The sequence below is a fragment of the Triticum dicoccoides genome, chromosome 5A, assembly GCF_002162155.2.
Source record: "Triticum dicoccoides isolate Atlit2015 ecotype Zavitan chromosome 5A, WEW_v2.0, whole genome shotgun sequence".
Classification (NCBI taxonomy): Eukaryota; Viridiplantae; Streptophyta; class Magnoliopsida; order Poales; family Poaceae; genus Triticum; species Triticum dicoccoides.
The window spans coordinates 25838527-25865409 of NC_041388.1; positions in this window are offsets into that span (position 1 = coordinate 25838527).

A 26883-nucleotide genomic window follows, 5' to 3' on the forward strand; every position below is an offset into this window, starting at 1 on the left:
AAAATTATAGATACGTTGGAGACGTATCAGGGCTGCTTACATGTATCCTTGAAGTTTTGGATGAATCAGGCCTTTAACTCGGCCCATGACCCGATGCAATTGGCAGGGATCCCCTTCAACCAAGTGCGGGTGAGGGAGTCCTGGATTAGGGGGTGTCCGGGTAGCCGGACTATACCTTCAGCCAGACTCCAGGACTATGAAGATACAAGATTGAAGACTTCGTCCCGTGTCCGGATGGGACTTTCCTTGGCGTGGAAGGCAAGCTTGGTGATGCGGATATTAAGATCTCCTACCATTGTAACCGACTTTGTGTAACCCTAACCCTCTCCGATGTCTATACAAACCGGAGGGTTTTAGTCCGTTGGACAACTTCATCATACAACAATCATACCATGGGCTAGCTTTTTGGGTTTAGCCTCCTTGATCTCGTGGTAGATCTACTCTTGTACTACCCATATCATCAATATTAATCAAGCAAGACGTAGGGTTTTACCTCCATCAAGAGGGCCCGAACCTGGGTAAAACATCGTGTTCCTTGCCTCCTGTTACCATCCGGCCTAGACGCACAGTTCGGGACCCCCTACCCGAGATCCGCCGGTTTTGACACCGACATTGGTGCTTTCATTGAGAGTTCCTTTATGCCGTCGCAATCAGGAAGGATGCCTCTTACCATCTTTAAAGATGGCGCCGTTACTAAGGGAGCCTTGGCTGTCAGCCAAACTCTCCGGCTAGGAGGTTTTCTCATGACCGCCTGTTCGGCCGTTGCACCGACGGTGACCTCTCGGGTCATCAAAAGCAATCTTCACGTCAGCTCGGAACTCGTCGAGCAGTTAGATCCAATGGAGCTCTCTTCCATAAACGAGCTCTTGGATCGCATCGCCGCCTTGGGGGTCACTACGGATTATGACCAGGTTGGGCTTAAACCCGATCTAAGAGAAATTAATTCTCCCCAAGTCACCCATCACATTGCCGTGGTAGAGGCACAGTGCGATGACTCTTCATCTATCTTAAGGACTAGCTACGTCCGGGTTCCCGATCCCTCCAAGCCGGATACCCGTGGAGGGGAGGATGTAACTCAAGACCTGAACTTAGAATCAGGCAACGGGCTAGATTCACTAGACAACATCCAAGAATCCAAACTTCAGAGTTTGGAAACTCCTTGGCCTCTGCGTCTTAGATTGGGTGAAGTTCCGTATTTAATTCCACCCACCCACCCGAACATAAGCGATCTATCCCAAATCAGGCAAAAGCCCGAAGAAACAGTACATCATTACTGGGCAAGGTTCCTCCTGGTTATGAACAGGATAAAGGACTGCCGTGAGGAAGACACAATCTCAATCTTTTGCAATAATTGCACGGACAAGGGAATCCTCAACGCCACAGGTCGTCGTGATATTACACGCTTCTCTGACTTGGCGTCCATGGTACAAAAGTATTGTGCGATGGAAAGCGCCCGGAAAACCGAAACTAAATTTTGGGACAATCCGGCCCTGAATAGAAACCTCGTCCGAAATAAAAGGGTGCATCATCATCAGACACCCGGGTTAAAAACCAAAAACCCAAAACCCTCTACAGGGTATGGAACCGTACTGGAGTGATGGCTTAATGGACCCTGTAAAATTCATAGTACAGAGGACGCCACACCAACTCATAGCCTTAGAGCATGTTGGATACTCTGGCAGGTGGCCAAAAGGGGCGAAGATCTCCTAATTCCGGAGGCCGCAGAAAACCACCTCAGGGACTCCAGTACAGTCTTAACAGTCTTCGAGACTTTCGCATCAAATAATATGCGAAAAAGAACACTCCGCAGCCTCGCCGAAGTCTATCAAGTAGCAACAATAAACCCATGGAGTGACATGGTTATTACTTTTAATGCCAGCGATGAACCTAAAATCCGAACAGCTCGAGCACCAGTCGCATTGGTACTCAGTCCTATAGTGGACAGATTTCGCCTCACCAAGGTACTCATGGACAGAGGCAGCGGATTGAACCTCATTTATGAGGAAACCCTTCAAAAAATGGAAATAGACTGGAATCGCATTGAGCGAAGAAGCACAACCTTTAGAGGAATAATCCCCAGTCGGGAAGCGCGCTATGCAGGAAAAATCACACTAGATGTGGTGTTCGGCACGCCGATAATTATAGGTCCGAAGAGGTCACATTCCAAGTGGCCCCGTTCAGTAGCGGATACCATGCTCTCCTGGGGCGGGAAGAGTTTACAATCTTCCAAGCAATACCCCATTACGGGTACATGAAGCTCAAGATGCCCGGGCCGAACGGAATCATCACTCTTGCTAGTGATCCGGACATAGCACTCCGCGCCGAAAACAAGACAGCCGCATTGGCCCTTGAGGCACTGTCCGAAGCCCTAGTGGCTGAGGAACTGACTACGCTGCGCTCCACGATAAAAAGGGACGATGTGATACTCGATAAAAGATCCAAGTCCACCTCCTTTAAACCAGCGGATGAAATAGTCAAATTCCAGGTCCATCCAACGGACCCCAATAAAACAGCTTCCATCGGGGCACGATTAAACCCCGATGTAGACGTCGCACTGCGAGAATTCCTACGGGAGAACTGGGACATTTTTGCCTGGCACCCTTCAGACATGCCAGGAATCCCACGCAGGCTGGCCGAACACAGCTTAAATATCCTAAAAGGATTCAAACCTGTCAAACAAGCCCTTTGGCGTTTCTCTGAGCCCAAGAGATAGGCAATGGGAGAGGAGATAGCCAAACTATTGGAGGCCGGATTCATCAGAGATATAAAACATCCGGACTGGCTAGCAAACTTGGTGATGGTACCAAAGAAGGACAAATCCTGGCGCCTGTGCGTTGACTTCAAAGACCTTAACAAGGCTTGCCCAAAGGATCCCTTCCCTCTCCCCCGCATCGATCAAATTATTGACACCACTGCAGGACACGATTCGTTGTGCTTCCTCGACGCACACTCCGGTTACCATCAAATCAAGATGGCCGAGTCAGACCAAGCCGCAACGGCATTCATCACCCCATACGGCCCATTCTGCTTCAACACAATGCCTTTCGGGCTCAAAAATGCCGGTGCAACATATCAGCGCATGATTCAGACATGTCTGGCAAACCAGATCGGCAAAACAGTAGAGGCATACATGGATGATGTGGTCGTAAAAACAAGACATGTGCGATGGAAAGCACCCGGAAAACCGAAACTAAATTTTGGGACAATCCGGCCCTGAATAGAAACCTCATCCAAAATAAAAGGGTGCATCATCATCAGACACCCGGGTTAAAAACCAAAAAACCAAAACCCTCTACAGGGCATGGAACCATACTGGAGGGATGGCTTAATGGACCCTGTAAAATTCATAGTACAGAGGACGCCACACCAACTCATAGCCTTAGAGCATGTTGGATACTCCGGCAGGTGGCCAAAAGGGGCGAAGATCTCCTAATTCCGGAGGCCGCAGAAAGCCACCTCAGGGACTCCAGTATAGTCTTAACAGTCTTCGAGACTTTCGCATCAAATAAAATGCGAAAAAGAACACTCCGCAGCTTCGCCGAAGTCTATCAAGTAGCAACAATAAACCCATGGAGTGACACGGCTATTACCTTTAATGCCAGCGACGAACCTAAATTCCGAACAGCTTGAGCACCAGCCGCATTGGTAATCAGTCCTATAGTGGACGGCTTTCGCCTCACCAAGGTACTCATGGATGGAGGCAGCGGATTGAACCTCATTTATGAGGAAACCCTTCAAAAAATGGAAATAGACTGGAACCGCATTGAGCGAAGCAGCACAACCTTCAGAGGAATAATCCCCAGTCGGGAAGCACGTTGTATAGGAAAAATCACACTAGATATGGTGTTCGGCACGCTGGATAATTATAGGTCCGAAGAGGTCACATTCCAAGTGGCCCCGTTCAGCAGCGGATACCACGCTCTGCTGGGGCGGGAAGCGTTTACAATCTTCCAAGCAATACCCCATTACGGGTACATGAAGCTCAAGATGCCCGGGCCGAACGGAATCATCACTCTCGCTAGTGATCCGGACATAGCACTCCATGCCGAAAACAAGACAGCCGCACTGGCCCTTGAGGCACTGTCCGAAGCCCTAGCGGCTGAGGAACTGACTATGCTGCGCTCTACGGTAAACAGGGACGATGTGATACTCGACAAAAGATCCAAGTCTACCTCCTTTAAACCAGCGGATGAAATAGTCAAATTCCAGGTCCATCCAACGGACCCCAATAAAACAGCTTCCATCGGGGCACAATTAATCCTCAATGTATACGTTGCACTACGAGAATTCCTACGGGGAAACTGGGACATTTTTGCATGGCACCCTTCGGACATGCCAGGAATCCCACGCAGGCTGGCCGAACATAGCTTAAATATCCTAAAAGGATTCAAACCTGTCAAACAAGCCCTTCGGCGTTTTTCTGAACCCAAGAGACAGGCAATGGGAGAGGAGCAAGCCAAACTATTGGAGGCCAGATTCATCAGAGATATAAAACATCCAGACTGGCTAGCAAACTTGGTGATGGTACCAAAGAAGGACAAATCCTGGCGCCTGTGCGTTGACTTCAAAGACCTCAACAAGGCCTGCCCAAAGGATCCCTTCCCCCTCCCCTGCATCGATCAAATTATCGACGCCACTGCAGGACACGATTCGTTGTGTTTCCTCGACGCATACTCCGGTTACTATCAAATCAAGATGGCCGAGTCAGACCAAGCCGCAACGGCATTCATCACCCCATACGGCCCATTCTGCTTCAACACAATACCTTTTGGGCTCAAAAACGCCGGTGCAACATATCAGCACATGATTCAGACATATCTGGCAAACCAGACCGGCAAAACAGTAGAGGCATACGTGGATGATGTGGTCGTAAAAACAAGACATGTCGAATCTCTAGTAGACGACTTGAGGCTTACATTTGACAACCTCCGAGCATATGACATCAAGCTAAATCCGGAAAAATGCGTTTTCGGCGTTCCAGCCGGAAAGCTCTTGGGCTTCATTGTATTCGGTAGGGGAATCAAAGCAAATCCAGCCAAGATCCGAGCTTTGTCACAATTGGATATCCCAACAGACCTCAAACAAATAAAAAAATTAACCGGATGCGTGGCGGCTCTAAGCCGCTTTATCTCCCGGTTGGGAGAAAAGGCGCTACCCCTCTATCGCCTCCTTCGGCGCACCGAACACTTCGAGTGGACGGACGCCGCCACGGCCGGACTCGAGGAAATAAAAGCCATATTGGCAACAAACCCCGTCCTGGCCACGCCAAACATTGGCGAACCAATGCTATTGTACATTGCAGCAACCCATCAAGTTGTCAGCGCAGTACTCGTCGTCGAGCGGGAAATGGACGGACACAAATGCCCCCTTCAAAAGCCGGTTTACTATTTGTCCACTGTCCTCACCCCATGCAAATCACGGTACCCACATTATCAAAAGATTGCATATGCGGTATTCATGGCATCCCGGAAGCTACGACACTACTTTCAAGAGTGTTCAATCATAGTAGCATCGGAAGTACCACTCAACGATATTATAAACAATCGTGACGCAACGGGCCGGATTGCAAAATGGGCCATCGAGCTCCTCCCGTTCGACATAACTTATAGGCCACGGCGAGCTATCAAGTCATAAGTTTTGGCCGACTTCATCGCAGAATGGACGGAGGCCGAACTCCCTAAAGAGTACGACACATATTCAAACTGGATCATGCACTTCGACGGTTCCAAAATGTTGGCCGGACTAGGGGCCGGCGTCGTTTTGACGTCCCCCACAGGAGACACAGTTCAATATGTACTCCAGATTATGTACACGGACTCCAACAATGCAGCCGAATATGAGGCCCTTTTACATGGTCTCCGGATGGCAGTATCCATGGGCATTCAACGCCTAGAGGTGCGCGGGGATTCGAACCTCGCGATATCCCAAATAAATGGAGACTTCGATGCCAAGGATCCAAAAATGGCAGCTTACCGCAACGCCATCCTCAAAATGTCAGCTCGGTTTGAGGGGCTCGAACTTCACCATATAGCTCGAGAAAACAATCAGGCGGCAGATGTCCTGGCACGCATCAGCGCAAAACGCGATGTGGTCCCCCCCAACATCTTCCTGGAAAGGCTGTTCAAGCCATCCGTAGTATGGGAAGGGGAACATGGCAATATTAGCCCGGACCCAACCGCACTGTCCGACGCCGAACAATATGACATAATCGAAGGCTCTGCCAATGAAATCACAACCTCAGCTCACGTACTAATGGCCGTTATCGCCCCGTGGACAGAACCATTCCTAGCCTACCTTACTAGGCAGGAACTCCCAGAGGACCAAAATGAGGCACGCTGTATAGTGCGGCGATCTAAAGCCTATAAAGTCCATGAGGGAGAACTTTATAAGAAAAGCACTACCGGAGTCCTTCAAAGGTGCATCTCCGAAGAGGAAGGGCGGAACCTGCTGGCTGAAATTCATGCCGGACTCGGTGGCCATCACGCCACAGCTTGGTCCCTTGTAAGCAAGGCTTTCCGTACAGGCTTTTATTGGCCGACGGCCCGGGCGGACGCTCAGGACTTGGTCCAACGATGCGCCGGTTGCCAGCTTTTTGCAAACCAAAGCCATATGCCACCAACCGCCCTCCAAACTATCCCCATCACTTGGCCTTTCACGGTCTGGGGGCTTGACATGGTGGGACCCCTTAAAGGCGGAACCCACAAGAAAAAATACTTACTGGTCTTGGTGGATAAGTTCACCAAATGGATAGAAGCCAAGCCTGTTAAGACGGCCGAATCCGGACCTGTGATAGACTTTATATCCGGGGTCGTACACCGTTATGGCGTCCTCCACAGCATCATCACCGATAACGGCACAAACTTTACGGCCGATGAGGTAAAACTCTGGTGCAAAAACATGGGCATCAAGCTCGATTATGCTTCCGTCTATCACCCACAAACTAACGATCAGGCCGAACGTGCAAATGGTCTCATCATGAGTGGCATCAAACCCAGATTAATGCGGTCCCTCAAGGAATCTAACACGCACTGGGTAGAGGAGCTCGACTCCGTACTCTGGGGGCTGCGGACCACGCCGAATCGCACCACCGGATACACACCATTTTTATGGTGTACGACGCAGAGGCAGTCTTGCCCTGTGACATAATTCATGACTCACCTCGAGTGAGCATGTACGAAGAAAGGGAAGCCGAGCTCGATTGGCAGGACGGTTTGGACGCCTTAGAGGAGGAGCGCGACGTGGCAAAAGCCCGTTCCGCATTCTATCAACAGCAGGCTCGAAGATATCAAAGCAGAGAAGTGCGGGCCAAAAACTACAACGTTGGCAAATTAGTTCTACGCCTGTCGGACAAGAAAAAGGACAAGCTAAAGCCCAAGTGGGAAGGTCCCTTCATAATCGACCAAGTTCTGACTGGTGGAGCGTACTGCCTGCGAGATGCATCTGATAACCGACTCGAGCTGAACCCATGGAACGCAGCCCGTCTCCGAAGATTCTACGCCTAGCGCCGGACTCTGTGTTTGTCTCCTTCCTCTGTCTATTTTTTACATTTTATTTCTTACATTTCTCTTTTCCCCCTCTTTTCTTTTATAGCCATTAAAGGCTCCTCAAGTGACGTGCTACTCGCGCTCATTAAACCTGGGGGCTTCTTTAACAGAAGCTTATTTATACGGGCTTCACGCCCACCACATGTGTCAAACTTCCGCATGTACCTTTTCTTCACCATTATATGCATCGATATGACTTAAGTTTTGGCCAAGCTGGGTTGCCTGGCTCCTGTGCTTACCCCTACGTTCCCGATTGTTCGGCTAGGTGGTAAAGGGAGCACCTCTGCGATTGTTACTGCCGGATCAGCCGGATATGTACCTCAGACTGGGTGAAGCCGAAAGCTAGCATTCTTAAGGGAATATTCGGTCGGTGAACTAAAAGATGACCTTTTTTACTTATTTATATATATGCCCCCAGATGATTTTCCTGGGTTTGCAGTCCGGACATGCACTTTAGGGCATGCCTCCTAGAGAAAGGAACCCCTAACAGAACTATTCTCTCTGGAAGATGTTTCTTACTAACTATGTAATATAACATAACTAGTTGGGCACTTGTCTGATAAAGCACTAATGACCCCTACGCCTGGTCTCCATGCATACCCTGGTTCTTACATAACTGGTAGGGTATTCGGACACACTCCGGACCGTCAGGTCCTGAGGCTGAAGCGAAAAGGTCGGCAACGACAAACGATCTACAATCCAGCTAGAAGGCATTACACATGTCAATTAAAAATTACATAGTCACTCTGACTGATTATATTCCTCTTCAATACCATCTAACAGGTTGTCTAACTTACAGTCCTGCTGGGAATACTTTGCGGCCAATTCTACTTGGCCGTACACTAAGCTTACAGGGATCTCCTTCCCGTCAGGCCCCACGGGTCCGACCTCGGCCATGTGGTTTGGGTCAGACTTCGTGTACCGCGTCTTCACCATGGCCCAGGCCTCCCTAGCGCCTTGTCGGCAGGCCGATATCTTCCACAACCAGAAGCGCCGCCGAGCTCCCTTCAGCTTCTCCAAAAGCTCTCCAAGGCCCTCGGGCATGGAGTGGGAAGGCCATAAGGCTTGGCAATGCCTCGCATCGCCTGCCGAACTCGCTCATGCAGTTGCGAGAACTCAGGAAGAAGGTCACCCGTAGAACCAGGCATCTCCTCTGCAGGACGACCCATTAGCATACCTACAAACATTACTCTGTTAGTCGACTTCCTCGCCGAACTCTTTTCTTTCAAAGATTCGCTTAAGCACTTACTAAATATGCCGCGTCGAAGCCGCTGATTCTCCTTAGTAGAGTCCGACAGCTGGCCACGAACATCTTTAAGTTCAACGTCCAGCTTGGTGTTGGCATCCTGAAGATCATTCTTCTCCCGCCTCACCCTTGTCAACATACTCTCACCGGCCTTTAGCCGGCGCAAGAGTTGTTGCCTGTCCGAATCTAGTCCGGCGCCATCTGCTATATGATTTGTTAGATTTACACCCATGCCGCACTTCACAAGATACTAATCTTTTGAAGTGTATCTTACCAGAGGGGGTCTCTTTGGGCTCCCCTGCCGCCGCTAGTGCGGCCTCCAGTTGGGCTTTGCACTCTTCCAGCTCCTGGGACAGTACGGTATTCTTCTCTGTAAGAACCTGCATAACAAATGATCCTTAAATCAGTTACCCTAACTGTTTCAAGTCTCGGGGGCTACTGGTATATATATATATATTTACCAAAATTTTCTTACCCATATGTCTTTTACATATTGCTCCGTGGCTCTAGCTAAACCATTTTGAGCGACACGGAGATACGCATCTCCCGAATTGAAGGCATCTAATGCCTCTTGGGAGAAACAAGCGTCGCGAAGAACTGTCCGGCGACGCCTATGGTTCATGGCACTCTCCACCTCGGAATTGGTGGCAGACAGCATGTCTGCATCCTCTGTCGGAGGAGCGTCCGGTGCGCGCCTTGTGTTCGCTTCCGCTTCCGGGCCAGGCGTTGGAGCCTGGCTGGTGGAGGCGCGATTGGCAACCTCTCCGGATGTAGTCCGGTGAGGACTCTTCGTCCTGAAGACAGCACGAACGTTAATATGCCCTGAAGGAATAACACCAGGGAAAAGAGGGTGCGCTATACCTTTGCGCCGGCGTCTCAGTCCGGACTGCATTCCCTTTTACCCCACGGGGCCCTGCGGCCCCTCGTTGGCTAGCCGCCGCAGGTTCGGCCTCCCGCCTCGGAAACCTCCCCTGCAAAACACGGTCGTTGTCAGGAAAACTGAAATGCGTGAGAATTGATTCCTTCTCAAGGGGATGAGACTCTGCTCTCTGTTACCTGGGAGGCCGGGATTAACCCTGGGTAATCAGCCGTAATGGCCAGCAAGGTATTGTCCTTGCTTAGCTGATGAAACACCCTGTCAATCAGCTCCACCGATATGTCCGGATCCTCTTCGGAGTCCGGATCAAGGGACTGTTCTGGATCCTCGGGCTGTGGGGGACGGCTGTTTATATCCTTTACTTCCTGACGCAGTTCCTGCGTTGAAATCGGAAGACTACATATTTAACCATGGGAATATAAAACGGATGGGCAAGCACAATTGTCCACTTACCCAACTCGGAGGGTTGTACATAGAAAATCCGCCTTGCGGGTTGACGCGGAGGAATTCCTCCTCTTCTCCCTTGTACAAAGAGGATAAGATCTTTACTAGAGCGGTAGCTGAGGCGGCCCCTTACGACCGTAATGGGTGGCGTCATCCTCCCCGTTAAAATCCCACATGGGGTGGCCTCTATATTGAAGCGGCTGCGCCCCCCGCATAATGCATGCAGCCATGACTTCAATCATGGTTAGTCCGGAATGAGCCAATAGTCTTATCCGACCCATCAGGTGAAGGACGTCCTTGTCGCCTTCTCTCTGAGAGCTCCGCGGACGCCAGCTTAGGCGTTTCTTTAAGGGAGCACTGTTGAATTCGGGGAGACCGGCCCGGATAGGATCTGGCAGCGGGACGTCATCTATATAAAACCATTCCGAAGGCCAGTCCTTGGACGCCTTCTTTGGGGTTCCGGATAGATATCCGGTCCCGGTGATACACCACACTTCGGCTCCGCCCACTTGATATATAGACCCCTCTTGAGAGCGGGGCACTAGGTAGAATAACCTCTTCCACAGCGCAAAATGAGCCTCAACGCCCAAGAATAGCTCGCAAAGGGTGACGAAGCCCGCGATATGCAATATAGATGCGGGCGTGAGATTGTGCAGCTGGAGGCCGTAGAACTCCAGAAGCCCATGGAAAAATGGATGAATTGGAAATCCAAGTACTCTTATTAGATAAGGGACGAGGCACACCCGCTCTCCTTTGGAGGGATTGGGGGTGCTCTCCGCTTGCTCTCGGCCATTATAGGTGGCGAGTCCGGCTCGGACCGGGACCATATAGGCCTGAGGAAGAAATCCCTTGGCCTGAAGCGACACTAGCTCGCTGTGTGGGATGGAGCACCTCTCTCAGTCTCCAAGTTTAGGACTGGAAGGGCGAGAGGAGGAGCTGCGATGGCTGGCCATGTTGGAATGGACCTTTGCTGGAGGCGCTCTGATTATTACTCGCGGAGAGGAGAGGGTGTGGTTTGGATCTGAATCCCCATCCCATTAAATAGGAGGCTCGTTTATGTGGCTAGGGGTGTGAATGTAAAAACACCCCGAATTTTCGCATTCGTTTAACACGTGGAAGACGGCCATTATTGGGCGTGGAAGCCAAGGTGCGCTACATTATGAAAATCGGACATTATTCAGCAGGTACACGGAATTTGGAGAAGAACCCGCCTTGCAATGCCGAAGACAATCTGCGCACCGGACTCGTCGTCATTGAAGCCTGGTTCTGGGGCTACTGAGGGAGTCCTGGATTAGGGGGTGTCCGGGTAGCCGGACTATACCTTCAGCCGGACTCCAGGACTATGAAGATACAAGATTGAAGACTTCGCCCGTGTCCGGATGGGACTTTCCTTGGCGTGGAAGGCAAGCTTGGCGATGCGGATATTTAGATCTCCTACCATTGTAACTGACTTTGTGTAATCCTAACCCTCTCCGGTGTCTATATAAACCGGAGGGTTTTAGTCCGTAGGACAACTTCATCATACAACAATCATACCATAGGCTAGCTTTTAGGGTTTAGCCTCCTTGATCTCGTGGTAGATCTACTCTTGTACTACCCATATCATCAATATTAATCAAGCAGGACGTAAGGTTTTACCTCCATCAAGAGGGCCCGAACCTGGGTAAAACATCGTGTTCCTTGCCTCCTGTTACCATCCGGCCTAGACGCACAGTTCGGGACCCCCTACCCGAGATCCGCCGGTTTTGACACCGACAGCGGGCCATTCCCTCCAACATCAGGGGGAAATATTTAGCACATGTAGCCTCGCTGACATCTAGCAATTCCATGGCCATCTCATAACTCTCAATCCATGCCTCAGACTTAAATCGACTGTATAGTTAGGCACCTTGCGAGGACTGACGGTGTCCTGGACCAGGGGTGCTCACCACGTCATCTCCCGATCTGTTAGATTGGGCCGAGGACCCCCATGGCCGTATACTCATGGGCCAGATCGGACAGCTGCCGCATACATGGAAGATTCCACAAGACTTGGTGATCAAGACAAGGACTCCTCCCCACCGGCGTATTCGGCTAGGACTCTTGTTATCCTAGGCCTTTGGTGCATTATATAAACCGAGGCCAGGCTAGTCGATAGATAACAATTACAACATACAATCATACCATAGGCTAGCTTCTAGGGTTTAGCCTCTCTGATCTCGTGGTAGATCTACTCTTGTACTACCCATATCATCAATATTAATCAAGCAGGACATAGGGTTTTACCTCCATCAAGAGGGCCCGAACCTGGGTAAAACATCGTGTCCCCTGCCTCCTATTACCATCCGGCCTAGATGCATAGTTCGGGACCCCCTACCAGAGATCCGCCGGTTATACACCGACATTGGTGCTTTCATTGAGAGTTCCGCTGTGTGTTCGGCAAAAGGTGGATGGCTCGCCTGCAGATCAACTACGACTTCGGCATCTTCGTCGCCACCTCGACAGGTCACCTTGGTTCGACCAAGGACTGCGCCCTACCTCCGATCGTCATGTTCGAATGATGGCCTTTATAAACATCAACTCCGAGCTCTATCAAGATCATGGAGGAATCATCTAGGGAGCCCGGGTGCTCAACGTCAACATTGCCCTCAGGCGACCGTGTTGTTTTTCTGGACAGCAAACTTGTGTCCGCCGCCACCGCCTCTACAAGTGTCTTTTCAATGATTTCTTCGGTGGAATTGTGCGGAATTGAGTCTACAACAACCCTGGAAAATTTCACCGAGTTCCGATGGAGGAATCTCTGGCAATCCACGATATACTGGAGCCCTGTCAAATCTGGACGGGAATCTGCATGAGTTTCGGGCATGGTGTCCAACTTCTAGCTCGGGCGTCCTTTGGAAGATCCAACCTTTGATCGGCTGCGGAATTCCTATATATACCACCTCTCAAAATTTCAGCTCGATCCGACCGTCCAAACTCCGGGAACCTTCCGATTAGTGCATCACTTTTCGGACGTGTTTTCTACACGAAAACGAATCCGGCCCGAGTTCGTATTTTTTATGAACGGGATTTCGGACATCTCTTTTAAAGGAAGTTTTGTATGGGGTATTGTGTTTTGTTCTCGAACACATCCCACTAACTTTAAGATCTTTTGAACATGATCTTCAACATCATGCTGGTGTCAAACCAGTCCAGCAATATTGCTCCACGGCTGTCGACTTGCGCTAGACACGCCGTCACTTTGTTGAGCCGAGCTCAACTTCTTCGGATCATTATCTCGGCAAGCCGAACAAGAGTCCGGCATCGCGAAGGATAAATCATCACCAACATCGCCGCCCCACGGATTACACGGAGCGGGCATACTGGCATCGCCGCACGGTCGCTTCATCAAACCGGCATCGACCACGTCACGACCTGCATCGGCAGGGCCGCACTATTGCTTCTTCAAGCTGGTGTCCATCACGCCGACCTACTTCGACTCATCGGCTGACATCGAGGCTTCGACATCTTGACTGGACCGGGGGCTTCGCCATCTCTTCATCAACCTACTCCGGACACTTCGGCGTCACTAGGCGACCAGCTCCGTCACGTTAGCTGGACCAAGGGCTTTGCCTCGGCGAGCCAACCTTTGCCAGCATTGCCATGCCGTTGTTTTATCGCCCATCAGGCAATGGGTGTGCGGATCGAGTCCCAATTTTGGGAATCACCTTCCTTCGGATTGCTACAACAAATAAACCAGGTGCTATTAATCCCATTATTTTTTGCTTGTTTGGGTTCATTTTTCCCAAGGAATTATTACTCTAGTTTGTCCATCATATGTACACAGGTCTATCAAATGGTGGCCGCATTAACGACAGTCGCATGGTGGTTCGGTCAGTTTCCGTACATACTCTAGCGAATGCCGCATCCGGAGCTCGGACCGACCTGTGAATTCAGGCTTTGCCACGCCTTTACCGCATCACGCCGACGCCCTGCATCGACATTGACTTCGGCGCCAGGCCATATTTCTTTATTGCATAAATTATTTATTATGCAACGATTTTTTTAATTATCATTATTACTATTATCTCCGGTTTGCACTATTTTTTGTGCATAGGAAAATGATCCGAGGACTTCGGCGTCACTCTGCGGGTCTGCATTGACCGTGCTATGTCACCACTTCGGCGTGTCGAGCTCTCCACTCCGCCACCTCAGGACTGGCTTGGGGGATGGAACCTTGTCCATCAAGCTCAGACTGCGTCATCAATACCTAACACATTAACCAGCTAAATCGCTTTCATGCTCAAAGCTTTAATTTCTAACTTGTGTTCGGTTCGACCAAGCATTATACTTTTTTGGAAAAAAGTTGCTTGTAAAAAATTTCCTTGTCCAAACTTTGTTTGTGACGCATAAATTCAAATACCCAATTCATTTGGGGGCTTTCTTCATGAAGCTTTTCCTCTTGCATATGATTATACTTGTACGGCTTCGTTCCTTGTTCGTGTATTACGCCACAATATGCACCATATTGACTTAAGCGATTTGCAAGCTGGGTTGCCTCGCTCCTGTGTTTACCCCTACATTCCCGATTGTTCGGCTAGGGAGTAAAGGGAGCACCTCTGCGATTGTCACGATCGGGTCATCCGAGCCGGACCTCAGACTGGGTGAAGCCGAAAGCTAGCGCTCTTATAGTTTTCAATGATGGTCGGCACACAACGGAACTCATGAGTACAAAAAATCTATTGCACAAGTCTCATAATAACAATGAGCACCAAAGAAAGGTATCGGTGGGGGTACTATTTTCTTTGAAGATGCTTCTTACACTTTGCAGTAATATAGCATAAGTTCCCTGAGCGCGCTTTGTCTGTTACAGCCTTATGGCCTGATTGCCTGGTTATTGGAAACACCTACGATATTCTCGACATATGGAGTACATAACACTTTTCGGTCCTTGACCGAAGAGGGAGAAGCCGACGGTCGGTTAAGACGCGTTTAAAGTTCGGTTGAACATAGATATGATATAAATACTTTGGTACATGCAATCATTTTATTACCCAAGTCACTTGGGGGCTCTTAAATTTATATGAGTCATTTTATGACAAGTGTTCTTCTTATTAGTCGTTGCAAAGTTTTATTATTATTATTATTATTATTATTATTATTATTATTATTATTATTATTATTATTATTATTATTATTATTATTATTATTATTATTATTATCTATCACTCCTTTTTTCGACACGAGCGTGTGGTCACTAGCCGGGGAGCCTAATTTCTCTCTCAAAGCCGCTAGAGTTTAGTTTGCTAAACTGGCCTAATGAGAAGTACTCCGCCCTCGGGATAGGAGGTTGAAGTCGTAGGCTGACCCGCTTGAAGTCTTGAGATAGGATGTATCATGTTAAAGCATGACAGAAGCACTTCTTTTGCTAAGTCCAATTTTCGGATTGGCACCGAACACTTGATCTTGTTCGGACGTCAAGTTTTTACTGATGTTTTTTTGGTTTTCCAAGTTATGGCACTTTTAAACTATTTGTGTGTTTTCAGCACAAGTCTCGCAGTGCAATGCCGGACACCTTTAGAGATTCAGCAAAAACATTCTCAGATATTGCTATATATGCATCGGTTTCGAATTGTGTCTTCGATCAATAGTTGGGTTGCCCGGCTCCTGCGCTTGCCTCCTACGTTTCGCTTTGTTCGGCTAGGTGTGCAAAGGGAGAACCACTGCGATTGTGCTTCCAGCTCACATGTTTAAGCACCTTAGTGGAGAAAGCCAAAAACTGACTGTCACAATAAGCGTAAACTGGTCAGCGATTCGATGACGGTGTTAAATGACGGGCCATTCATAACAATGGCCGAAGTGTTTACGGCTTGACCTCGACTGTCGCTGAACACTACCGGGGGCTATTAACTGGCCTCCCAAACTAAATCCTCGATATTTTTCTCTTACATTGGAGCTGAGGTTTCATGATCATGCTTAGCATGACAACCCAAAGAAAGGAACCAATAGCAGGACTATTTTCTTTGGAAGACATTTCTTCTGTTAAACAGTAATATAACATATCTCTCTTTGTACCTTTGTTTATAAAACCGTATGGCCAGATTGCCTTGTTTGTTGTAAATCTTTGCCCTCATAAAGGCTTTATAAAGTAGGACAAACACTCCTCGGCTATCGGCCGAGGAGGTGGAAGCCGATGGTCGGTCAACAAAGTTTTGTACAATGCGGATCCGAGCATTAATGACGTAAAGTACTTGGATACATAGAGTCATTACACATAATTTGTGATTTTACTATGGGTATCAATCCTTAATTCGGCCACCCGTTCCCGCATTAAGGCTCTGGGGCTACTGGGCTTCGGGCTTATTATTTACAAATATTAAAGGGGCTCATCGATCCCTTGATCTGGTGTTGCCACCCGACCAGTGTCTCAGGGGCTACTTCATTGCCTGTCCAATGCATAAAATTTTATGTGCAATATAGTTTCCGAGGAGATTTTGATCCTCAGGTTGGTCGGCCGCACCCAACCTGAGTCTCGAGGACTGAGCACGCCGCTTTTTGTGTCCCGAAGTATTCTGCCAAGCTAGGACTTGATCCTCAGGCCGATTTTGCAAATCAACCTGAGTCTCAGCGGCTACTGGGATCAGTGGTCTTACGTCATCCTTCAGGTGCATCTCGGGTTTTAGACCGATACACACCTTGAGGGCTACTAGCTGTATATCTCGGCAGAGAATAAATTGCACCAATAAAAATATTGACAAAAAATCGGCCCACAGTCGGGGTGGTGCACCATCTTGGAAGCAGTCCGGCATAAAGCTCGGGCGCTAGTGGCTGGCTCCATATATATAGAGGGCATTTCCGGCATTAAGCTCGGCTAAACTCCTTCAACTTTTTTGTACTAAGATGATCTATGACATCTTGGATATAGTCCGGCGTTGGAGCTTGGACACAGTCCGGCGTTGGAGCTCGGATACATTTTGGCGTTGGAGCTCGGAAGCAGTCCGACATTGGTGCTCGGCTGCAAAAGATACCTCGAATGCAGTCCGGCGTTGGAGCTCGGACGCAAGAGGACACTGCCTCCCGGGAACAACGTCAGAACCCGAGGTGTGGCATAAAAATAACAAGGCATTGATAAAGGCCGGAAACTTAAAGGGGCTCCTCGGATACCCGATGTATAAACTTGTCGAATGAATTTCGGCGATCCTCAAGATCGAAGATGAGAAGATTTGTTGAACCAGTTTTCAAGACCGACAACCGAAGATGAAGAATAGTTCAGAAGAATCGAGGAGCGTCTCTAACTTGAAGACCGGTTCAGGGGGCTACTGACGGTGTCCTGGACTAGGGGGCGCTCACCATGTCATCTCCCGATCTGTTAGATTGGGCCGAGGACCCCCATGGCCGTATACTCATGGGCTAGATCGGACAGCTGCCGCATACATGGAAGATTCCACAAGACTTGGTGATCAAGACAAGGACTCCTCCCCACCGGCGTATTCGGCTAGGACTCTTGTTATCCTAGGCCTTTGGTGCATTATATAAACCGAGGCCAGGCTAGTCGATAGATAACAATTACAACATACAATCATACCATAGGCTAGCTTCTAGGGTTTAGCCTCTCTGATCTCATGGTAGATCTACTCTTGTACTACCCATATCATCAATATTAATCAAGCAGGACGTAGGGTTTTACCTCCATCAAGAGGGCCCGAACCTGGGTAAAACATCGTCCCTGCCTCCTGTTACCATCCAGCCTAGACGCACAGTTCGGGACCCCCTACCCGAGATCCGCCGGTTTTGACACTGACAAGGACCCATAAAATCCTTGGGCAGACGCTCATTACGTAGACCTGATACTAAGCATGGCACGCCAAATTTCTAAAGGTCACACCTGGCTCCACAGAAGTGGTTGGACGGCCGCCAGCTCGGCCTATCGACACGCTCTTCCTTGATCCACTACATTCTGAGCATCAGCACTTTCGCCCGACGGATTATGTCCATGAGGCGGGTTATGGTTCCGTCCACTGCTTGACACAGCCGGCTCATCAATATGTCTGCTGTAACTCCAACTCGAGCGAGGGGTGGAGTGAATCCTGTCACGACTGTAAGAATAAGCATGCTGCTGAGTCAGTGCTGTCTGAAGAAGCTCTCTAGCCCTCTGTGTTTCAACCGCCATCGATGACTCACCATCTATCGGGAGAGCCGCCAATCATGACGCCGCAGCGATCATGTTATCCAAAGGGTTAGAATAATGACCCGGTGGCGTTGGCACGTGTTGCAGCGGGTTATTGCTCTGAAGAGGCGGGTCTGTCGTGCGTGGCTGAACCGGCATAACCGTCCCAGGTGCTTCGACCCGGTTTACCACTATCGGGTTACTGGTTCCTGCTCCTGGCGTGTTAAAGAGAGTTCTTGCCTCATAAACCAAGGGCAGGTGAGTCTGATGCCTCCTCATCATGACCTCGTTTGAAGCGTTCTGATCTAGCATCAGCCAGTAAGACTGTGACTGATTCTGCTGTGCCTGAGCATCCAAAGCAGCCCGCTCCTCGGCCATCCTAGCGTTTTCTGTGTTTAGCTCCTCCTTGGCCTGTGCTATCTCATCACGCAGTTTTGTGACCGTTGCATTATGCTGATCATGATCCGTCGGGTTAACCACCGCTATTAATAGCGCTTTCAGCTTATCCAGTAAGTCGGTTAAAACTTGAGCCGGCGGGCGCTCAGGGCCTCCTGGTCCGGCAGCCGCTGCCACTGCTGACCCGGAAATCAGCTCTGCTGCAGTCGATGAGTGCTGGATGGGCTGTGTACCGGCCATGAAGATTGCAACCCGGTTCGGCGGCTCATAGGGGTCCGGAATATTGTCGCCATCGGAACAACCCCCAAGTCAGCCATCTTGCAGCGGATACAATGACTCGGTCTCGCCAGTGGATGACTCGCCATCAGAGTAAACGACGGTCCCACCACCAGATGTCGATCTATCCTTAGATTCCGTTCCATGGATAAATCCCACGAAGGCACGATTCATGGCGGGCTGATGATACGTCTCCAACGTATCTATAATTTTTATTGCTCCATGCTATTATATTATCTATTTTGGATGTTAATGGGCTTTATTTTATACTTTTATATCATTTTTGGGACTAACCTACTAACCGGAGGCCCAGCCCAAATTGCTGTTTTTTTGCCTATTTTAGGGTTTCGACGAAAAGGAATATCAAACGGAGTCCAAATGGAATGAAACCTTCAGGAACGTGATTTTCTCAACAAACATGATCCAGGAGACTTGAAGTGTGCGTCAAGAAACAAATGAGGCGGCCACGAGGCAGGGGGCGCGTCTACCCCCTGGGCGCGCCCTCCACTCTCGTGGGCCCCTCGTTGCTCCATCGACGTACTTCTTCCTCCTATATATATCCACGTACCCCCAAACATCCAGGAGCACCACGAAAACCTAATTCCACCGCCGCAACCTTCTGTACCTGAGAGATCCCATCTTGGGGCCTTTTTCGGAGCTCCACCGGAGGGGGCATTGATCACGGAGGGCCTCTACATCAACTCCATGGCCTCTCCGGTGATGTGTGAGTAGTTTACTTCAGACCTTCGGGTCCATAGTTATTAGCTAGATGGCTTCTTCTCTCTCTTTGGATCTTAATACAAAGTTCTCCTTGATTCTCTTGGAGATCTATTCGATGTAATCTTCTTTTGTGGTGTGTTTGTCGAGATCCGATGAATTGTGGGTTTATGATCAAGTTTATCTATGAACAATATTTGATTCTCCTCTGAATTCTTTTATGTATGATTGGTTTATCTTTGCAAGTCTCTTCGAACTATCAGTTTGGTTTGGCCTACTAGATCGATCTTTCTTGCAATCCGAGAAGTGCTTAGCTTTGGGTTCAATCTTGCGGGGCTTGATCCCAGTGACAGAAAGGGAACCGACACGTATTGTATTGTTGCCATCGAGGATAAAAAGATGGGGTTTATATCATATTGCATGAGTTTATCCCTCTACATCATGTCATCTTACTTAAAGCATTACTCTGTTCTTATGAACTTAATACTGTAGATGCGTGCTGGATAGCGGTCGATGTGTGGAGTAATAGTAGATGCAGAATTGTTTTGGTCTACTTGTCACGGACGTGATGCCTATATACATGATCATACCTAGATATTCTCATAAGTATGCTCAATTCTATCAATTGTTCGACAGTAATTTGTTTACCCACCGGAATACTTATGCTCTTTAGAGAATCCACTAGTGAAACCTATGGCCCCCGGGTCTATCTTCCATCATATTAATCTTCCAATACTTAGTTATTTCTATTACCATTTATTTTACTTTGCATCTTTATTTCTCTTTATCATAAAAATACCAAAAATATTATCTTATCATATGTATCAGATCTCACTCTCGTAAGTGACCGTGAAGGGATTGACAACCCCTTTATCGCGTTGGTTGCGAGGTTCTTATTTGTTTGTTTAGGTGCGTGGGACTTGAGTGCGATCTCCTACTGGATTGATACCTTGGTTCTCAACTGAGGGAAATACTTATGCTACTTTACTGCATCACCATTTCCTCTTCAAGGGAAAACCAACGCAGTGCTCAAGAGGTAGCAGCCGAACTCGGGCGGGTCTCACGCGCTGAGCCGTCTCGATGATGTCGGTGCAGATGTCCGGCTTAGGACCCGGTTCACCGATCTTGCCGATGAAGACGTGAATTCCGCCGAAGGGGACCCGGTACCCATACTCAATTGAGCCGGCCTCGGGGCCCCGGCCTGCATCATCGATGTAGAGCTTGTCGTGGTGACTCTTGGTCATCCGGCCGACGGCGTATCCCTTGATCCGTTCGAAGTTGCCCTCTAAGAACTTGAAACGTGATAGCCCCACGGTGGGCGCCAACTGTCGTGGAATTGTCACGGCAGATGTCCTAGTGTGAGGACTTAGTCATGGAGCCATCGCAATGAGGTTAGCTTAAAGGGGTTAATCAGGACAAAGGACACGAGGAGTTTATACTGGTTCGGCCCCTTACGGTGAAGGTAAAAGCCTAATCCAGTTTGAGGTGGTATTGCTAGGGTTTCGATGAGCAGGGAGAGAATATGCTTAACCTGGCTCTCGATCTCTTGTTTCTTGTCCTAAGCCGCCGCTGGGTCGTCCCCTTGTATACACGGGTTGACGCCCTACGGCCTACAGAGTCTCGACCGGCTCATACAACGTATTCGGCTTGGTGACCTTTCTTACATACCTTACAATACAAGTTTACATACATGGCGGTTTATATCCCTGGGCCTTAAGCCGCCTTCGGGTTTGGGCCTTCTACTAAGCCTACCTATGAACCGCCATTGTTAATATGCTCTTGGGCTTCATAGAGATGAATCGCCATAGGGATGACCCGGCCCCTCCTGGGCGGGTCATACCTAATAGTCATATCCCCAACAAGAGGGGTTCACAGAAAATTCAATCCAATAAAAACACCAAGTCCCCATGACCAGCTCCACCCACTCCCCATCTATGATCATTCTCGCACCAAGGGATCCCACCCCGTGGACAAGAAATTATTGACGCATCTCTATGACATAAACAAAATTGAAAGGTATCTAAATTTCTTAAATATTGTCCAAAATATGGTCTTGATGTTGTTTCTGTTCTTGAGGATTGGGCAACTAGGTAGATGGTTTTAGGCAACTGTATGGTTGATTGTAGGAAAGTATGTTATCTTTCATGTACAATGCATAAAAGAAGGGATCCAATTGTGTATGGGAACTTTTTGTTTGTATTTTTGTTGCTTTTGTTGTGTGGTAGTTCTTCCCATATAACATCATGTTTTATTTTGTGGTACTTTGTGATTTATGACCTACAATTGCTCTTTTCTGGTTCAAAGTTGTTGTATTCTATTTACAGAGTTGCTCTATCCCTACTCCTTATTGGTCCCTTTTTGTGTTCCTTTATCGTACACAAAAAATTGACACACAACATTTAATTTTTCAAATTTGAATCCAGGGTTGAACTTTGGATCCGGGCCAAACCTAGAGTCTGAGCCCAGCTCGACTGTCACGCCGTCAGACATGATTTCTAGCTAGTTTGAAAGACAATGACAGGGAAGAGCAATCAACCACTTTGGGGAAGCAGCAGGATCCTGACGTCTACTTTAAAGTTAACAACTATTTTGTTGAAGAAAAGTTAACATGGACGATAAGGAGAGGGTTGATAATTTGTTTTGGGTGTATGGTGTGGCGCATGAAGCATATGTATCTTATTTTGGGCTATCAGAATTAACATTGTTGTGAAAAATGTCTATTTACTCTTTTCTATTTTTGAGCAACTCTAAAAAGGAGAAAAGGTGAGTTCATCTTTGAGCCACTCTACATTGTGTCTTGAGAAAATATACAGTACGCTTTGAGGAACTTTCCCCACATTGATTTCCTGTCCATGAACCCCCTCCCCCAGTTTTGCGGGTTCCTGTGATCCTGGTGATAAGTGATTAGCGGGCAACTCTGTGCAGTTTTCTGAACAACTTCTCTGTTTTCCTTTGGCAACTAGGTAGTAGTAGAGGAGAAAAAAAACACACACATAGTCATGTGCCTCATATCTCCATCTAGGAAACTTGACTAGTTCTACCCCCTCCCCGTTACGACTGCACCAAGGGATCCCATGTAAGGAAAGGAAAATCTTGACTCCACCTATGTGACACAAACTTAATTACAAGTATCTAAAACCTTTAGATATTTATCAAATAATGGTCTTGGTAATGCTCCTGTTCATGAGGATTGGGCAACTGGATGTGTGGTTTTTGGCTAACTGTATGGTTGATGTGGGCAACTAGATACATAGTTTCCTCCTTTGCCAAGGAGTCGGCCACCGATGACACGTCCGTGGCCAGCATCGAGTGGAGACGATTGAAGGGGATCAAGCGAAGCAACAGACAAAGAAACGGCAGAAGATAAGTGCTCGCCAGCGCCAAATAGTGCAGCTGCACTGATTGGCATTTGGTATGTTACACTTAGCATCTCCACCCGCAATTTTTTCTCCCGCATCCGTACGCAGATAGGAGAACCGGTCTGCGGACATGGATGCGAGAACGACCATCCGATGTTATCCGGAAATTTTCAAATGAATTTTAACGAAAATAAACAAATTTGATTCAAACTCGAACAAACCGAATGATATTCATTTAAACTAGGATAATTTTTACATAAAACTGGATGATATTTCATTCGGTGAACTAAAAATCTAAACTTGGACTACCCTATACTTGATGGTGACCTCGTAGGGCATGTCGGGCAGGCCGGTGGCTCCTCCGTCATCATCGTCAGAGCCATTGTTGGAGTCGGGATTCGGGCGGCAGAAGGGTGCGACGTCGCGACAGGGCTTCCCGGCAGCAGCTTGACGCTCATTGATTATCCGCTTTGCTTTATTCTTCGCTATGGGCAGTGCGGCCGCAGCCACCGACGGTGTGGGCGGGGGGAGAGGGCCACGTGCCTTAGAGGAGGCGGCGTTGGCGACGATCTCGCTAAGAGACCACTCCTGGTCGTACGCCATCTCCTCATCAAGGCAACGGAGACGATGCTTGCACATCTCGCCGTCGTCTTGGAGCAGCCCAGGGCCCAGGCGTATGCCATCTCCTAGTCCGCCACGATGTGTGGCGGCGAGTCGTCGGAGTCCGCGAACTCCGATCGGCGCCATGTTGTGCCTATCCCGTTGACGCCAATCCTTGTCTGTGTACTCCGCCACCGTTAAGGCGCTCCGGGAGGACGAGCTATTGCTGCCGCCGAGGTAGTGGCGAAGGTGACTGCGCGCCTTCGCGGCAGTCCCTTGGGGCAAGGGCGGCGGTGAGCGACGCTCCTCCTTCACGCGACGGGGCGGTGGCGAGAGCCGCTCCTCCTTGAAGCGTCGGGGTAGCTGCGAGAGGGGCTCCTCCTTCACACGCCATCCGATTTGGACGCCATGGTTGCTAAGGGGAGACCAGGGAGGGGATGCGGGCTTCGGCTTGACACGGAGGAGCGTCTCTAGCGGCGCTGCCGGGGCGTTGATGTGGAGTACGGAGTGAAGAAGCTTGACCTCCATCTATCGCTCATATTGCTCGCCAGTCACGGCGAAGACCGAGCCCTACAACGACGGCTGGTCCTCCTCGTCACGAGTGGAGATGACGATCTCCTCCTTTGCCAAGGAGTCAGCCACCGATGAGAACGACGACCCTGGAGTTTGAGGCCGGCGTCGCCATGAACCTCTGGAGCCCGTTCTAGAGCCGTTGTCTGTTGGTGCCGAGGCCCATGACTTGCCCATCGCCAAACTTGTGGAGGAAGATGGAAGCTGAGGGTGAGGACGTGCGAAGAGATGTGGTGAGTGCGATGTGGATGGCGCCAGAGCATGGCTTATAAAAGCCTAGGCTAGGTGAACAGATGGTCAGCCACTTCATTGTGGCGTAGCGGCCGGAGTTGGTTCCTCGGGAAGCTGCGTTAGCATTGAAGCGGCGGCTCCCGAGAGGTTGTGTCGGCCAGCGCCGCCCTCCCGTCTGATCACATCACGAGGCATCAATGTCGGCCGCTGCATGCTCTGGGATGCCATTGTTGCGGCGTGGGAAGCAGTGCGTGCATCGAAAGGAAAACGAGGGAGAGGTTGGTGGGGTTGTTCGGTGGGTCGGTTTAGTCCGACGCGGACGTGGCAGCGGTCCGGACTCCCGGAACCCCCCACTTTGTCTCTAGTTCACGGGAAAAACACGTCCAAAGCGATACAAGACTGTGTTGGATGAAAAAACATGTTCGAACCGTGCGGTATGAACGGTTGCGGGCGGGCGATTTGAAAGTCGACGTTGAAGATGCCCTTACAGGCTACGTGATTAATAGGTTGACTTAGCTAGGATTTTGCGATTGGATAGGAATCAAAGGAATGGACCCATCCAGTTAAATTCAGGGGTTAGAGAGATTAGTTTGAATGGTTTCGTAACTATTCTGTAGACTGGCAGTAAGTGTAGCATTTTTGCTCGATGGGGGATGGGCAGACTCGATTGGGAGTGCAGAGCTCTAGGCAAAGGGTAAAATCATTGTTTTGACTTTTGGGAAAACTTTAGCCTGAAAGTATTTGGAAAAAGAGCACGATCTAACCTTTGTATGCAACTTCCAGCCCTCCGGCATTGCATCACTGGTCAAAATGCTCAAGACACCGATGTTGCACCATGACCCACCCCCATGCCCAGTCACTGGGTAGGAACCGCTGGCCGACCGACGTGTGAAAAGTATATATGCAACGCTGAAGTCTACAATGTTGCATGCCGAAGACGTATGTGCCCTGCGGGGCCAAGAGCGGGAGTGTGACCCAGCCCACTCGCAGCCCCACCGGGTTTCTTCTCTGACCGCCATAGGAAGAACACAGTGGCGGAGACAGGGGTACCAGCAGGGTCCTTGCTCCCCCTAACATGATGGATTTGCTGCATTTTTTCTAATGAACAGTGTACAATTAGTGAATATTTGCTGCTAAAAAACAATTTTTCAATTAGTTGGTCCTCCCCAGTCAGTTTTAAGAGCACTTGCCCCTCCCCCGGATAGGATTTTCCTAGCTCCACCACTGGAAGAACAAGGTGTCACCCTTCTTTCCTCCACCAACTCAAGATTTTTGCTAGCAAAACTCATGGATCTAAGCCCCCCAAGGTGCTTGAGGCATTCTCCTCCGATTCCTCCAATTTTCTGTGATTAAAACTTGGTATTTTAGGTGAATTTTTATACAATTGGTGGATCCCTAGTTTGTGTTTTACTAATGTGTTTTAAGATTGTTTAGGCTACATTTAGTTGAGTGAACAGAGATACTTTGTGTGGTTATGTGCATGGTATTGTGTATTCATGGCTTTAGAAATAAATTATTAGGGATTATGCATATTGGTGCATGTATGTATGACTTTGAGATGTAGACGGTTGGAGCATTTCAGCCCCCAACACGTAACCCTTCGCTCCTGCCGAACTCCCATCTAGGGATATCAATGTGAGTGAGTAGGGATTGCCATGCAACGTATGCACTAGAGCTATAAATTTATGAAAGCTCAAAAATAGACGAAATGGGTGTGCATCCAACTTGCTTGCTCATGAAGACCTAGGGCAATTTGAGAAAGCCCATCGTTGGAATATACAAGCCAAGTTCTATAATGAAAAATTCCCACTAGTATATGAAAGTGACAACATAAAAGACTCTCTATTATGAAGATCATGGTGCTACTTTGAAGCACAAGTGTGGAAAAAGGATAGTAACATTGCCCCTTCTCTCTTTTCTCTCATTTTTTTGTTTGGCTTCTTTGGCCTCTTTTATTTTTTCCTCACATGGGACAATGCTCTAATAATGAAGATCATCACACTTTTATTTACTTACAACTCAAGAATTACAACTCGATACTTAGAACAAAATATGACTCTATATGAATGCCTCTGACGGTCTACTGGGATCTACAATGACTCAAGAGTGACATGTATAAAAAATTATGAACAGTGGCTTTGCCACAATTACGATGTCAACTACATGATCATGCAAAGCAATATGACAATGACGAGACATGTCATAATAAACGAAACTGTGGAAAGTTGCAAGGAAATATATCTCGGAGTGCCTATGGAATGCCATAATAGGTAGGTATGGTGGTTGTTTTGAGGAAGGTATATGGTGGGTGTATGGTACCGACGAAGGTTGCGCGGCACTATAGAGGTTACCAATGGTGGAAGGGTGAGAGTGTGATAGCCTGACTTATTAGGAATGATAGACTACTCATATCAATAAGGAATTCCTTCTTTTCCGGGAGCCCATTCAGACAGAACTCCAAAGTTAAGCATGCTCAGCTTGGAGTAGTGTCAGGATGG